Below are 13,716 nucleotides of genomic sequence, written 5' to 3'. Positions count from 1 at the left end.
CTGCAGACTTGCTGTGGACCAGGGTTTTTTCCCACTGATGAGCCATGTGGTTTGGGGAGTGTGCAGAAACCCATCAAACCCTGAAAGTGCCTAGAAGTAGCTAGTGTGACTGTTGGATAGCTCAGCTCCTCCCAGGGGTCACAGCCAGTTGTTAGGAATCTGCTGGAGTGCAGCAGGGTGCTGGGGAGGTAAAGCAGCAAAGGGCCTTTATATAATCTGTTTCTACACCTGGGGGTGCCTGGTGTGCAACTCTAAAATTGTCAGTCGATGTGATCCCCTTAGCAGAGAAAGTCAGAGTCAAAGAAGCATGGACTGGCCTGTGTTGGAAGGGACCTGAAAGATCATCTCATTACAAACCCCCAGCCACAGGTGGGGACATTTTTCACTTGATCAGGGGGCTCAATGCTCCATCCAACCTGGTCTTATACACTTCCAGGGATGGGGCATCCATAGCTTCTCTGGGCAACCTCTTCCAGTGCCTCACCACCCTCACAATAAAGAATTTCTTCCCAATATCTAATCTAAACCTACCCTTAGTATGAAGCTATTCCCCCTTGTCCTATCACTACATGCCTTTATAAAATATTTATTTCCATCTTTCTTATAGGCTCCCTTCAGGAATTGGAAGGCTGCAATTAGGTTACCCTAAAGCCTTCTCTTCTCCAGGCTGAATAATCCCAATTCTCTCAGCCTTTCCTCATAGGAGAGGTGCCCTCTGATCACCTTGGTGGCCCTCCTCTGAACCTGTTCCAGCAGGTCAATGTTCTTCCTGTACTGGGGACCTCAGAGACTCCAAATGGGATCTCCCCAGAGCAGAGCAGAGCGAAGGGGCAGAATCCCCTCCCTCGCCCTACTGTCCACTCTGCTTCTGATGCAGCCCAGGATAAAATTGGCTTTCTGGACTGCAAGTGCACTTTTCTGGCTCACATCCAGATTTTCATCCACCAGCACTCCCAAGGCTTTCTTGGCAGGGCTGCTCCTGATCTGTCCACCCTCCAGCTTGTATTGATACTGGGGGTTGCCCTGACCCAGGTGCTGCATCTTGCACTTGCTGAAGAACATGCGATTCCTGTGGGGTAGAAAGAGCCAGCAAGGATGTTCTGCAATGTCCCTTTGCCCAAAGGCAGGATCAGCTGTTCTTAAACTCTTCCTGACTGTGCTTTCATAGAGAGAGCAAACAAATATCTAACATATTTTCTTATGGCAAACCCTTCAAACTGAATGGTAGAAAATTGGTTCATGTTAGCTCTTTTGCCCTTAGAATCCCCTGCCCTCCTTGGCTGGCAGCTGTAAGCAATTGTCCCTCACTGCATTGCCAGGGCTAGGCAGAAGGAGGTTGCGCTGGCTTTGGCTGAGATAATTTTCTTCAGAGTAGGCAATATGACTATGTTTTGGACTTCTGAAAAGAGTACTGATAGCTCAGGGATGTTTTTGTTATTGCTGAGCAGTGCTTGTGCAGCAAGGCCTTTTCTGCTTCTCAGCCCACACCACCAGAGAGGATTCTGGGATGCACAAGAATTTTGGGAGGCAGCACAGCCAGGACATCTGACCTCAACTGACCAAGGGGCATTCTATACTATGTGGTGTTGTGCTCAGCATATAAAGCTGGGGCAAGAAGGAAGGGGGAAAATGTTCAGAGTGACAACTGTAGTCTGCCCAAGTCCCTGTTATATGTGATGGAGCCCTGCTTTCCTTGGCATGGTTGAACACCTGCCTTCCATGGGAATCAACTCCTGGATTTGCTTTTCTTGAGTGCATGGCTTTTACTTTCCCTATTAAACTGCATTTATCTCAGCTCATAAGTATTCTCATTTTTACCCTTCAGATTTTCTCCCTAATCCAGCTAAGGAAAATGAGTGAGCAGCTACATGGGGCTGAGTTGCTGACCAGGGTTAAACCATGACAGACATCCACCACGTTCCAAAGCTGTCAGAAAATTAGCATTTCATATCTCAGACTAGCAGGAAGCGAGGTGTGCTGAGGATGAGTACAGGGAGGGGAAGGGATCAGTATATCTCATCAAGACCTGCCCAGGAGGTGAGGAGTGGAAATATTTCTGTTTAAAAGGTTTGTGCAGCAGATGCAGAAAGAAAGGATCAGCAAAGTGAGAACTTCAAGCAAGCATGTCTGTTTGCCCCATGGAATTACAGCACTTCTGGAGCCCGTGGGCTGTCTCAGCACTGAATCTGGAAGAGTCTGGTTTAAGGTAATGGCTTTTTGCTTAAGGCAGTGAGAAAAAGTAATGGGAGAAGTGACATCAGGTGTTACTGCAGAATTTTTGTTTCCTGCCACCCCTGCTGTGTGGCTCTCGGTGTGCAGCTGCCTGCCAGCCTGGCTGTGCACCTGGGCAGGGCTGCAGCACCTCCCAGCCTGAGCTCCCTCTTCTCCAGGAGAACACAAAGGGATGATGCAAAATCGAAGAGCAGAGGATTGGGCAAGAGAGACAAGTTCTGGGAAAGACTTCAGGTGTGAGGCTTGTGCTGATAACACCATGGTGACATTTGTTTGGGTTTTTGTTCTTTTGAACTATGCCAGTGTGAGAATTGGCATATCAGACCTCAATCCTGCAGAATTGCTTCATGCATACAGTTATGGATACAGAGGATTTGCTGTCTGCATTGTATCCTGCTATTGAAACTGCTTTGCAACGTGCTCTTTATTGCTTTGCATGTATTGTACTGTACACCCTTATTATAAAGAGTAGTTCCTTAGATACATCCCAGATCTAGACCATTAGCTCCTCCAAAATGGTGCAATAAATTCCCATTCCTCCTCCCCTTTCCAACAGTTTGCACTTTTTGTTGTTTTTCTGCCTTGAAATCATTTTTTATCATTTTCTTATTTTTCCCATGCTGCCCAGCTGAATAACAAACCCCATTCCTCCAGTTCTTAGCCACATCCTGCATAGTGTGACCTGATGGTTGTGGTGTGCCTGGTAGCTTAATGTTCCTCTCCCATTTGTGTTGGGTGGCTACTGTTGCTCCAAACAGAATTTGATGTTTTTTGGTTTTTGTTTTTTTCCCCCCAGTTCTGCAGTGTTGTTCTGTGCTTAGGGGATCTCTTGATGAAAAACGACTGTAATGAAAGAAAAATTATTACAAGTCCATGATGAACAAGGTCCACTGAGGAGTGGGTGCAGTTTATGATGTGTTGCAGAGGCTTATCTGTGACATGCTTTTCACATTGCATTTTAACTTCCAGCTACATTGGCAGCCCCAGACATGCAAAGGATTTTGTTTGCCTTCTCCTTAGATGCTTGAGGGAAGTTTGAAAGCATCATGGAGCAGAATTATTTCATTTCTGATATGCAAAATGCACATTTGAGCTGTCGCTCCACACACAGACTTTGACCCCAAGAACCAAATAACCAAACAATCGAATGATAACAGGTCTGGAAGGGCATCTTACCCTCATAAAATCTCTTTTCTAGATCTGGGCATTCTCTGCAGATGATGCTGGCTTTAGCAGGGAGAGTAGAAAAGATGAAAGAATAGACAGGTTTTTATTGATACAAGTCTAATTTTGAGAGTGTGTTCTGATCACACATGGCATCTGTAGTCTTGTCCCTTTTTAGAAAAGGCTTGATGGACACTGTTTCTGGTGTCCCCATTTCTTTGGCATGGTTAATGGGTGACAGTGCAGATTTTACCTGAAGCGGCCCTGCTCCCAGTCACTCTTCTCCTGTTTGCCTCTGGGATCAGGTTACCTTCTTGCTACTTTTAACTCCTCGGAGATTTGTTCTCATCTTTAGGCCTTGGCTGCAAACAGTGCAGGTTATACATAAATTGTAATGAGAACCACGGAAGTTTGCTCAGGGTAATACAAATGCAAAATTCAATAGGTCATGAGACACCAAAAACCCTCACAAAAAACCTTTGAGAGTTGCCCACTTGTCTGGAGTTTCTACCAATAAAAGACGTCTTAAATCCCCTATTCCTTTTCAAGCTGACTACTCAGTAAAAACTATTAACACTTTGCTGTACTTCACGTCAGGGAGCCTGAGAGCCAGGCTTTGTCACATCTGGGACTTCATGTGCTGCCCAGCAAATTCTTTTCTTCACAGTGAAAACTGAGCTGAAAATTTCCTTTAGACAGCTGAGTGTACTGGAGAGTATGATATAATCCTGAGGCCCTCATGGAAAACTGATAATGGCAGCAGGTGGCATGACATAAGAAAATGTGAAAAACTGAGCATCACTAAAACCTGTAAATAAAAGTAGTCAGAAATCTGAAAGATAACAAGCACAAAACTTAAAGTTGCACAGAGGCCTGTATTTGATTCTGTGAATTGAATCATACATGGTTATAGAGTTGCCCAGAAATAACAAGTAGCATGTAGATGAGAAAATAGAATATCACTAAAAGCAATCTCTAATTTTCACAGCAGAAAGAGAACTTAATAATAAGAATAGAAAATCTGACCAATGATTTTGCCATTGTTTTGAATGGGACTTGGAGCTGTTCCTTGTTCTGCAATTGAAGCAAAATCCATTGTGGTAACAGCACACTGCTCTCAGCTTCCTCTGCTTCCTCACCACCAGTGATGGGTGTCCAGCATTCCAGGGCAGGGTTACTTGCAGTAATCCTGGGAATCTCAGCTCCTCCAAGATACCCACAGTTTCTTCTAAGATTAAAAAAAAAAAAAAAAGGCAATTTGTGACTAATGTTTGCATGGTTATGTGCAAATTTGGTGCACAATTGTGCACAATTTACTGCACAATTGTGCACCGAACATACTTAGGTACTTCCAGATCTCAGTATGTTTGGTGCACAATTGTTTCTCTTTAGTTGTCACAATATCTTTGTGCACCTCTAGCCCCCTGAGAAAAAAATACATTTAATTTCTACACTTTTGCTAACCAGGAGTTGGAAAAATCCCCAGGATTTGAATATTCCACCCAAAAACTACTGGGCTCAACTGGTTTTGACTGTTCTACTCTACCTACCTCCCTAGATAGGATTGCTGGTTGAACTCCTTCTCTTGCTCACAGTGTTCATGCAATATAAAGCACATACTCCCTTATGTAAGGTCAGAACATCTGGCATTTCTTCTGAGACTGTAAGGAAATAAAATCAAAGCACCATGTGATTCTGTAGACTTTCTCATGGTGATTTATTCAGTGAGATACTGACCATCACCTGCCTCATGGATGGATATGAGAATCTTTGGACTAACTTGCCATCTCAAAGTCTGGATCTTTAGCTAGGGTTTATCTAAATATATGAATCTTAACCATGTAGAAAAAAAGCTCTGCATTACTTTTCTTTCCTTGTGATCTCAATAAACTTAAAATCCTACTATGAAGAAAGGAAAAAAAATGCAATCAGATTTTATATGTTTCTCTAGGATAGTGCCTTTAAACAGTAGCTGAATTTTTTTTGAGGCTGCATTTTCCAGCCATGTACTCCACTGCAGTACCTTAAGTTCCACATTCTGAGAAACTGAAATAAAAAGCTGAAGACTACTCATATAGACATTATTTTTTACCCGTGAAGTCACTGATTTTTCCACATTAATGACAGGATAAAAGATATCGGGCTTCAATTCAGATTATGACAGTATTTAATGTCTTTTCCACATACGACTTCAAACTAGGAAAAGACTTCCTCTCTTGTTTTCATGGGAATTTTGTGAATTCCAATATGTATATTTTTCCAGCTGTGGTATTTTATTTGCAATTGGAAATTGCCAATTGAAATATCACCTTTCCCATGGAAAAGTTGCTCATACTAAATCTTAGCAACATAAATTTATTTGAAGTACTCAGGTTAGATGGTCTCTACACATAAAGCAGTGTCCTGAAATCTGAAATCATTCTCCATAGAAGTCAACACCTGGATCTTGGCTTCTTTCCCCACAGAGAACTCCACCACTACAAAGTTGAAGGACAGGGAGGAGTGTGTTTTATCTTTAGTCTAAGGTCACTCAAGGTAAACCTTTCCTTTGTAAACCTATCTTCTGACTAAAAACCAGCTCTGTTGAAGCATCCACCTGGTTTTCTTGGGAAGTATTGAATAAAAGCAGCTACTGCTGTATTCATGGGCTTGACTTTTTATCTTCAGTCTGGAAATTGCATCTGGGGAAGCAGTTAACCAGGGAAAATCATGGCCTATGTGATACACTATATACTATATAGACTATATGCACTAACTTTCCTGTTAAAGAAAAAGTTTGTTACTGCCTACAAAAAATAACCTAGCACTTTCCCTCCTCCAGTCGATCTGTAAGCATGAGATTCTTGAATGTGGCCTCTCCTGTGCTTCTGTTATGTGGTTGTCTTCTTCTCCAGCTCCGCTTGTCCCACTACAGTAGCTCAGCCTTGCCTTCTCTTGCTTCCTGGAGCCTCTGGCTAGGCTGGCCAAGAAATGATGTTCCTTCCCACTTGCTAGGGTGCCTGTCTGGTCCAGCCTTGGCTCTCTGCAGCTTTGAAGTCTGGCAGGTTTCAGGGCTATCTGGTGCAGCCCTCGGTGACATGGGGTGCTGTCCTTAGCAGCAGGAGTCCCAGGCCAAAAGCAGTTCAGCTTCTCAGTGTCTTGCTGCAGAGATCCGATCTCACAAGGGTGGAACTGGAGTGTGTGCACTGCACTGCCGCCATGGGAGCTGAACTTCTGCAAAAGCAGTGGCAGCCAGGCTGGGTGGAACCATTTGTTGCCTCCTAAGCTAAATAGTGAAGGATGCAGTGCAGAGGTGCTGCTGTATAAAAGTTCTGGTTTTAAGCATTGGTATGATCCTGGTAAACATTAAATACAATGTGTGCAGTGAAGTTGAAGAACAATCTTGGTTTAACCAGAACTGGTCTGAGGATATGGTGACTGCTCAGGAGCAGTGCTGTTTTCCTTCCTGTTCAGGCTGAGATATTTGATTGCATTCAACACAGCAGATGCTCTCAGATGGACTCTGCCTTCATCTGAGAGTCAGTAACTTCAAGAAGCTGAGGGCTTTGCAGTTTGGGTGTCTCAGCACTAAAAGGCATTGCCAAAGAAAAACACATTCAGAAACTCTAGTGACAAAGGTAGGAAAAATAATGTCAGATCTACTGTTTTATGGCTGTTCCAGCACACAGTTTTCATTGATGACTTCTCCAGATGGAAAATATTTCTTGCTTATTCAGTGCAGCGTATCTATGCATATGTTGCATATACATGCATGCATACATGCCTGTACATATATATGCAGCAACTTTTATTCCCATTGACCACATCTCTAATTGTTTAAGCTTCACATTTTGTAAGCAGGCACAGCACAGACTCCCCAAATGTTCTTTTGCTTTTTACTGAAGCTCTGCTGATGGTGCATACAGAGCACAGAAATCTGACAAAATTTTGTCACCATCTGTAGCTGCTGTATGCATCATTAAATTGAGTTAGCAATTCATACCTGTCAGTTTTTATTCTGATCGCTATGTGCACACACAAAATTCCTAAACAGAAAAGTATAGATAAGTCTTTGAAGACTGTACCTCACTTGTTTTTCTCACACTCAGTTTCATCGCTAAAGAGCTTTCTACCATGTAAGTTAAAATTTCACCAGTTTCCCTCTACAAGGGTAATCAACTCTTTTTTCTCCTTCTCCTTGTGCCCACATAAGAAAAATAAATATCCAAATGAGCACTTCATTCTGCCCATGAAGCTGACCAGTCATATTTTGTTTAATAATCTTTGCACTGTTGCTGGTCTCTGTTTAAATGTTTTGGAATTTTACGTGATTAGCAACTTAGACAACATCTAATGGACTCTAAAAGGATTATAATAAATTCTAAGAATAAGATAATGTGCCATTTAAATAAACAAATACCATTTTAGGGGCCTTTTGCTATGACATAAAGCATCTTTGACTATTTTGGAAAGAAAAGCAATCCCTAAATATAAGACTTTAAAAACAGATAATATAAAACTCCAAAATAAACTTACCCCTCCTTTTGGAAACAGTATCTCTCTTTACTCAAGCTAGACAATTTTGTAAGTCATCTTCATTTTTGGAAAAAGACATCTTAGAATGACTGGCAAATCTGGTGATCCAATGGAAAGAATTTCTGGATGTTCAGCCAGTCTGATCCATGTTTTGACATTTTATGCAAGGGAATAAAAACTGGTTTTCCCCCCATTACTACAGGCTGCTATTACAATCATTTCATGCAGATCTGGTTACATGCTCACAGAAAAGTCATCAATGTATTGGAAGAAATGAATAAGAAGGACTATTTCTGTTTATGCAAAACTTCTGGAGGTGCACTGCAGGTTATTTTCACGGTGCAGCTTGCCATAATCCAAGTTAGCAACACAACACTCAGCAGCAAAACACACAGTGATGGCTGTTACTGTTAGCCTGGAAGGCCAAATGAGACCAGTTGTATCTACCTTGTCCCTAGAAGACCAGAGAAGTACATGCCCACACTAGAGAGCTCAGGGAATGGTGGATGTGTTGAATAGTCTAACTAAAAAGTAGAAAGGTACCACATGCCCTCCTAGAGACATTTCCAAAAATCCTATTTTTAGGTGAGATTTTAAGAGGTGTGCTGGGTGAGAGACATAGTGTGGGAAGAGGGTTTAATTTAAGGAATATTTCATTGTGTTCTCACCTCTGGAAATAGACACACTGGGTTTCTTTTCAGAAGTCTTCATACCAGCAAGACCTGCGATTCAACATGTTAACCTGCACATTCTGGCACCGTCATGGTTAGTGACTCTCTTTCTGATGTCTTCTCTGCTAGTTTGATTTACCTTTCTGTAAGATCAATGAGCTGGCTGCTGCATACTGTGAAAAAATCCAATCATGCACTTTACAAACTGCACAGTGTCTTGGGAAAAATAACCATATTCTCCTGACTTTTCTCCTCCAACCTTTTGAGGTCTAATTGTATGAGTTGGAGGTAGCTGGTCCTGTCAGACTCAAGACAGACTCAGTCACAACTTGGGTGTCACACCCAGGTCACAAAAAACAACTTGACCATTTTGGCAGACAAAGGTGATGAGGAGAAATAGATGAAGAAACTGAAGATATTATTTGATCCTAAACCCTGGCTCCTTCTTGTAGCTGATGGAAAATCCATGGTGCTGAGAACATCAGCAAGTTGGATACCTTGGGTGTACCACCCCCCAGTCACATTGTCACTGCCCAATAAGATAGTGGATGGATGCAAACCTTTGCATGTTCAACCTCCATTACACTGTGTGGTCTTCCTGCTCTGTGCCTGCAGCTTTCTCCTCAAGATTAAAATGCTGACTCTCCGCTTCTGACTTATGTTCCACTTGGCCTCCTAAAACCCCTAGTTAAAGGTCTTTCCTCCAGGTCATACACATTGGATTATATTTAAGAAAACAATAATGACAGGTTAATGACCAATCCCAAACCTCAAAACCAACCCCCACATGAGTCCTGTCCTATGACTGAGTGTAGTTCTTGCTCCAGCACTCCAACCAGGCTCTCAGCTTTTGTCAGTCTGCCAGACTGCAGCCACTCCATGGGAAGGTTATCCTTCCTCCCCCTCCACTGCTTGAATCAGCCCTTGTCAGGCTCCTCTGGCAGGCTGCAGGTGTATCTGTGCTGGGGGAGAGAAGCTGTGTCTGCCTGCCCAAGCTCTGGGAGAAGGGGCCCAGGGGAGATGGGCATTGTGAGAGTGGGCATGTGGTACTGTACTGTTTGTATTCCACAAGTACAGCTCTGGGGTACAGCTGAACAGCTCCAGGAGCTGTGCTCTGCATTCCTATCTGCAGTATGTGTGTGCGGACGACACTCTGCATTATGTTGATTTGTAACTACAACAAGCATTTTAAAAAGTGAAAAAGTGTCTTTTCTTTCCATTTTTAAACTTTTTTTTAATTAAGTGTATCAGGTGCAATTTGCAGCTGAGTAATGGCCCCACTGAGCATGTTAAAAAAATACCACCCTCTGAGGGTGCCAGCACAGCCAGTGCCTCTCAGCTACTACTCTTCACGAGGTTGGCATGCACAAAAATAGAAAAGACAGTCATGTCATACTTGCATGCAGTGGCCTTGGATTTCCTCCACCAGCCCACAGATTCAGGAATTTCTTAGGTTATGGAAATATAATTATTCTAATATTGATTTTATTTGGCATAGATATATTAGAAACACAAGTAGCTCCAATTTCTTCCCTAGTTAGAAGTCCCTTTATTGCCTGATCAGCAAACATAAGGGACAATTACAATTTTATACAGACTTCAGTTAAAACTAAGGCTCCAGGCAATCTAGGAAATGCAAATTGTCTGAGGACCCTGGAAGCAGAACCGGGCTCTGTATACAGCCAAACTGAAATGGAAACAGAGCAGAAGTGAGGTTTAGCAAATAAGTCAGTACAATGAGATGAGTAAAGCAAGATGTTTTAAAAGACTTGTGGAATACAAACAGTATAGTAGAGAAATACCAGAAGAGGGAAGGCCACAATAAATGAGATAAATCTGTGTGTCTGTGGATGTGTCAAGCAGAGAAAACATCATTGATCTTTTAGTTATAGGTAATAGCATTTTGCTACAGTAGAAAGGTTGAATGATATTGCCAGATTTTCATTGCTCCAGCCCATTGATGTTGACTCAAGTTCAGATATGGTCCACTGGCTTTTGTTAAAGGTTCCAGCTCTTCATGACGAAACTCAACAAGATGTACTTCTCCAGCAGTAGTTCCTTCCTGGAAGAGTGAGAGGCTTAGTCAGAGCACAACTGTTTTTGTTTCTCTTGGCCTCCATAGATGTTGATGGTATAGTGCCATCAGTGAATCAGAAAGCTCAAAGATACAGTCTAATGTCTGTGTTTTTCAATGTATATAATACATATAATACATGGTTCGATTTTTTAAAAAAATGTTTCTTACACTTTCTGTAGTCTCTGTGGTGTGACTAAGAACTAAATATATTGAATGGGGGTTTGTAAATCTATGCTGGGATGTGTTGCAATATCCTGAAAAAGTCCCCTTCTTCTGCAGGGCACAGCCTGCCTCATGAACCCACAGAAGAACACTGCTCAGAAGAGATGATTGCCTAAGGGTAGGACAGGGCCTGTGCCAAAGAGGAAGAAGCTGGTCCAGAGAGCTCTTGCATAGTGCACTGGGGCTGCGGCTGGTCCCACAGCAGCAGACAGCAGTGGGAAAGAAAGCTGGAGAGCAGGATCCTGAGAACATGGCCAGTGAATCCTGCCCAGGGGACCAAGAGCAGACCCTCTGCAGCCAAACCCAACAGACCCTGGGACTGCAGATTGCCTTGACAACAGATGGATATACATGTTTGCTCTCAGTCTGAAGTCTGGTCACAGTCTTGTCAAATCCCCAAAAATGCTGCCTTCTGCCAGCAAGCATTACTACTGTTTTATCTGGATGGAACCAAGAGTATCAGACTTTCATCCAGACACTGGGGGCCACTCTGGATTTACACTGGAATAACACCAATGTTACTGAGGTCAGACTCTGGCAGTGGGTGAACAGAAACAGAAATAGCTCCGTATCATGCAAAGGAGACAAAGAAATTTGTCATGAACTGTGATGTGACAGAAAACCTAAGAAGGTTCATGAGAATAGACAGACTCAAAATATATTTTGTCTTTTTTTTAAAAGACTTTTATGACCTATATAATTTAATACACAAAATATGTATTTATTTGTATTCATTATTTTATATATAATGAAAAGAGGGAGCCCAAGGTTTCCAGATTAAAAACCTGCATAAATTAAACATACACATTAGATGTTTCTTGAAAAAATGTTTCAACACCAATGTCTGTTTTCTACTTCCTGGAAGGTCTAGATGGTAAAAGCATAGTAGCATCCACCTAATAAAAATATGTATATCAGAGTAGAACCCACAGATTGAATATCTCAGGGCCTGAGTAATTCAAAATCAGGACAAGAAATAGATTATTTATATTTCTGCAAGGTAAATGCAAATAAAACTACATGTTGGCAAGGATTTCTAATTTAACTCTAGGCCTTTCAGAGTAAGACATCTTCCCCCCACCCCAAGCAGAAATTAGAAATGAAGGTAAAAATAGGGTTTAAAGTTTATTTTAGGAAAGAAAAATAGCACAGAGAAGGATAAGTGAAAGCTCACAAATGCAGAGAGACTGTTTTTGAAATTAATCCAAAAATAAGAACTGATTAGATTGTATTACTCTGCCAAAGAGACAAGTTCATCTGTTGTTGGACAAAAGACTCAATTCATTAGAAATTACTTAGGTAGATACTGATATTTTTGATATTTCACCCTCTATGCTGGAGTCAAGATGGTGATTTTCTACCTGATTTAAAATTGAAAAAGGCATTTTTGTGGCATAGAAGCTAAATGAGAACGCTAAAATTAAACATAAAGCAAATAGCTCTTTATATTGAATTAGAATGCTTCAGCCAGATATCTGGAGGATGTCAGTAACAATGTTTGAGTGGGAATGGGTCTGGGCCAGAAGTGGCTTTTTCTTCTGTCCTCTTGTGATTGCAAATCCTATTCTTTGAATCATAAGCAAAAGAAAGAGAATCATGAGAATGAGAGGCCCATGCGTGCTTTGAAAAAAACTGTCTTGAGGAAAAGCCCTCATGATAGAGTTGATCAGCGTGGATAGGATGGGAAGTTATTGCATGGGAACAGGAGTAGTATGAAGTACATCCTTACAGTGCCACCTTTGCAGGCCTCCTCTCCCCTCACTCTTGGACTGCTCTGCTGGCTCTGCCAGTGAAGCTGTCTGCAAGGGTGAGTTCATCTGTGGTGTGCAGGTGGGAGCAGAACGGAGGTCAGTGAGCAACAAGTAGTGCAGGATGTTGTTCTGGGAACACTGCTGTAGGTCAAGGTCACTCATGCAGAATATAAAGCTCTTTGTAAAGGCCACCTCTGAAATCTCCCATTTTTTCTGATGGCATCAATTGTGTCAGGTGTGCCAGACCATTACTTCCTTCCTCTTTTGCATTCACATCAACAATTGGAAGGAATATCAGAAGTTTTTCCACCTAACACCTTTATGAGTTGCATGGAGGAGAGTGACACTTGGCAAAACCCATGACTCAAAGAGGCTGATTTGATTAAGATGCAGACTGCAAACTCCCTGTATACCAGCCACTCCTCTGCCTTTGTCTTAGAGTTGCTCAGGACCCAGAGTGGTTTTTAAGAAAGATCCTCAATAGGAATGCCATCATGAGTCCAAATTGAAGGTATTCAAAAATAGCACTCGGTTGTGACCTCAGTGTAGATGCACAAACTGTTCAAAGGTCTGTGTTTTCACTATGTTCTTTACATGCTGGGATTTGTTTGGGATATGAAAGAGTTATATTAAACAGGCTTGAAAGTCCCTGCCCAACTACACATGACCAGTGCGCTGTCCTAAAAAGAGATTTTCAAAACACACCTAGAGAGAAAGACTTATCAAAAGCAGGAGGGAGAAGCGGCACCACTGAGAAGTGCCACACATGCTTCCCCAAAGTGTAAGTCATATTCAGTTGTCTAAACATAACTATAATATAAATAATAGAAAAGAAATAAGATTATAATGAAGGTAAGCTTAACCAAATCAACATACAGAATATACTGTTTTGTCTCCTGTTCATTCTTGTAAACCGTGAGAATCAGTACTACCCATTTTTAGGATGTGTGATGACATTCAGAAATAGTTTTGCACTTTTCTTTCCTCTGACTGCCATTTCTTTCTTTTTTAGTTCATACTAATTAAATGATATAAACTGCCTCTCTTTCAGAAGCATTCCTACAACATGGTGTGTCTTGTGCTA

The sequence above is a fragment of the Geospiza fortis genome, unplaced genomic scaffold (genome assembly GCF_000277835.1).
Source record: "Geospiza fortis unplaced genomic scaffold, GeoFor_1.0 scaffold190, whole genome shotgun sequence".
In the NCBI taxonomy this organism is placed as follows: domain Eukaryota; kingdom Metazoa; phylum Chordata; class Aves; order Passeriformes; family Thraupidae; genus Geospiza; species Geospiza fortis.
Note: the sequence above shows the minus strand (reverse complement) of the source record.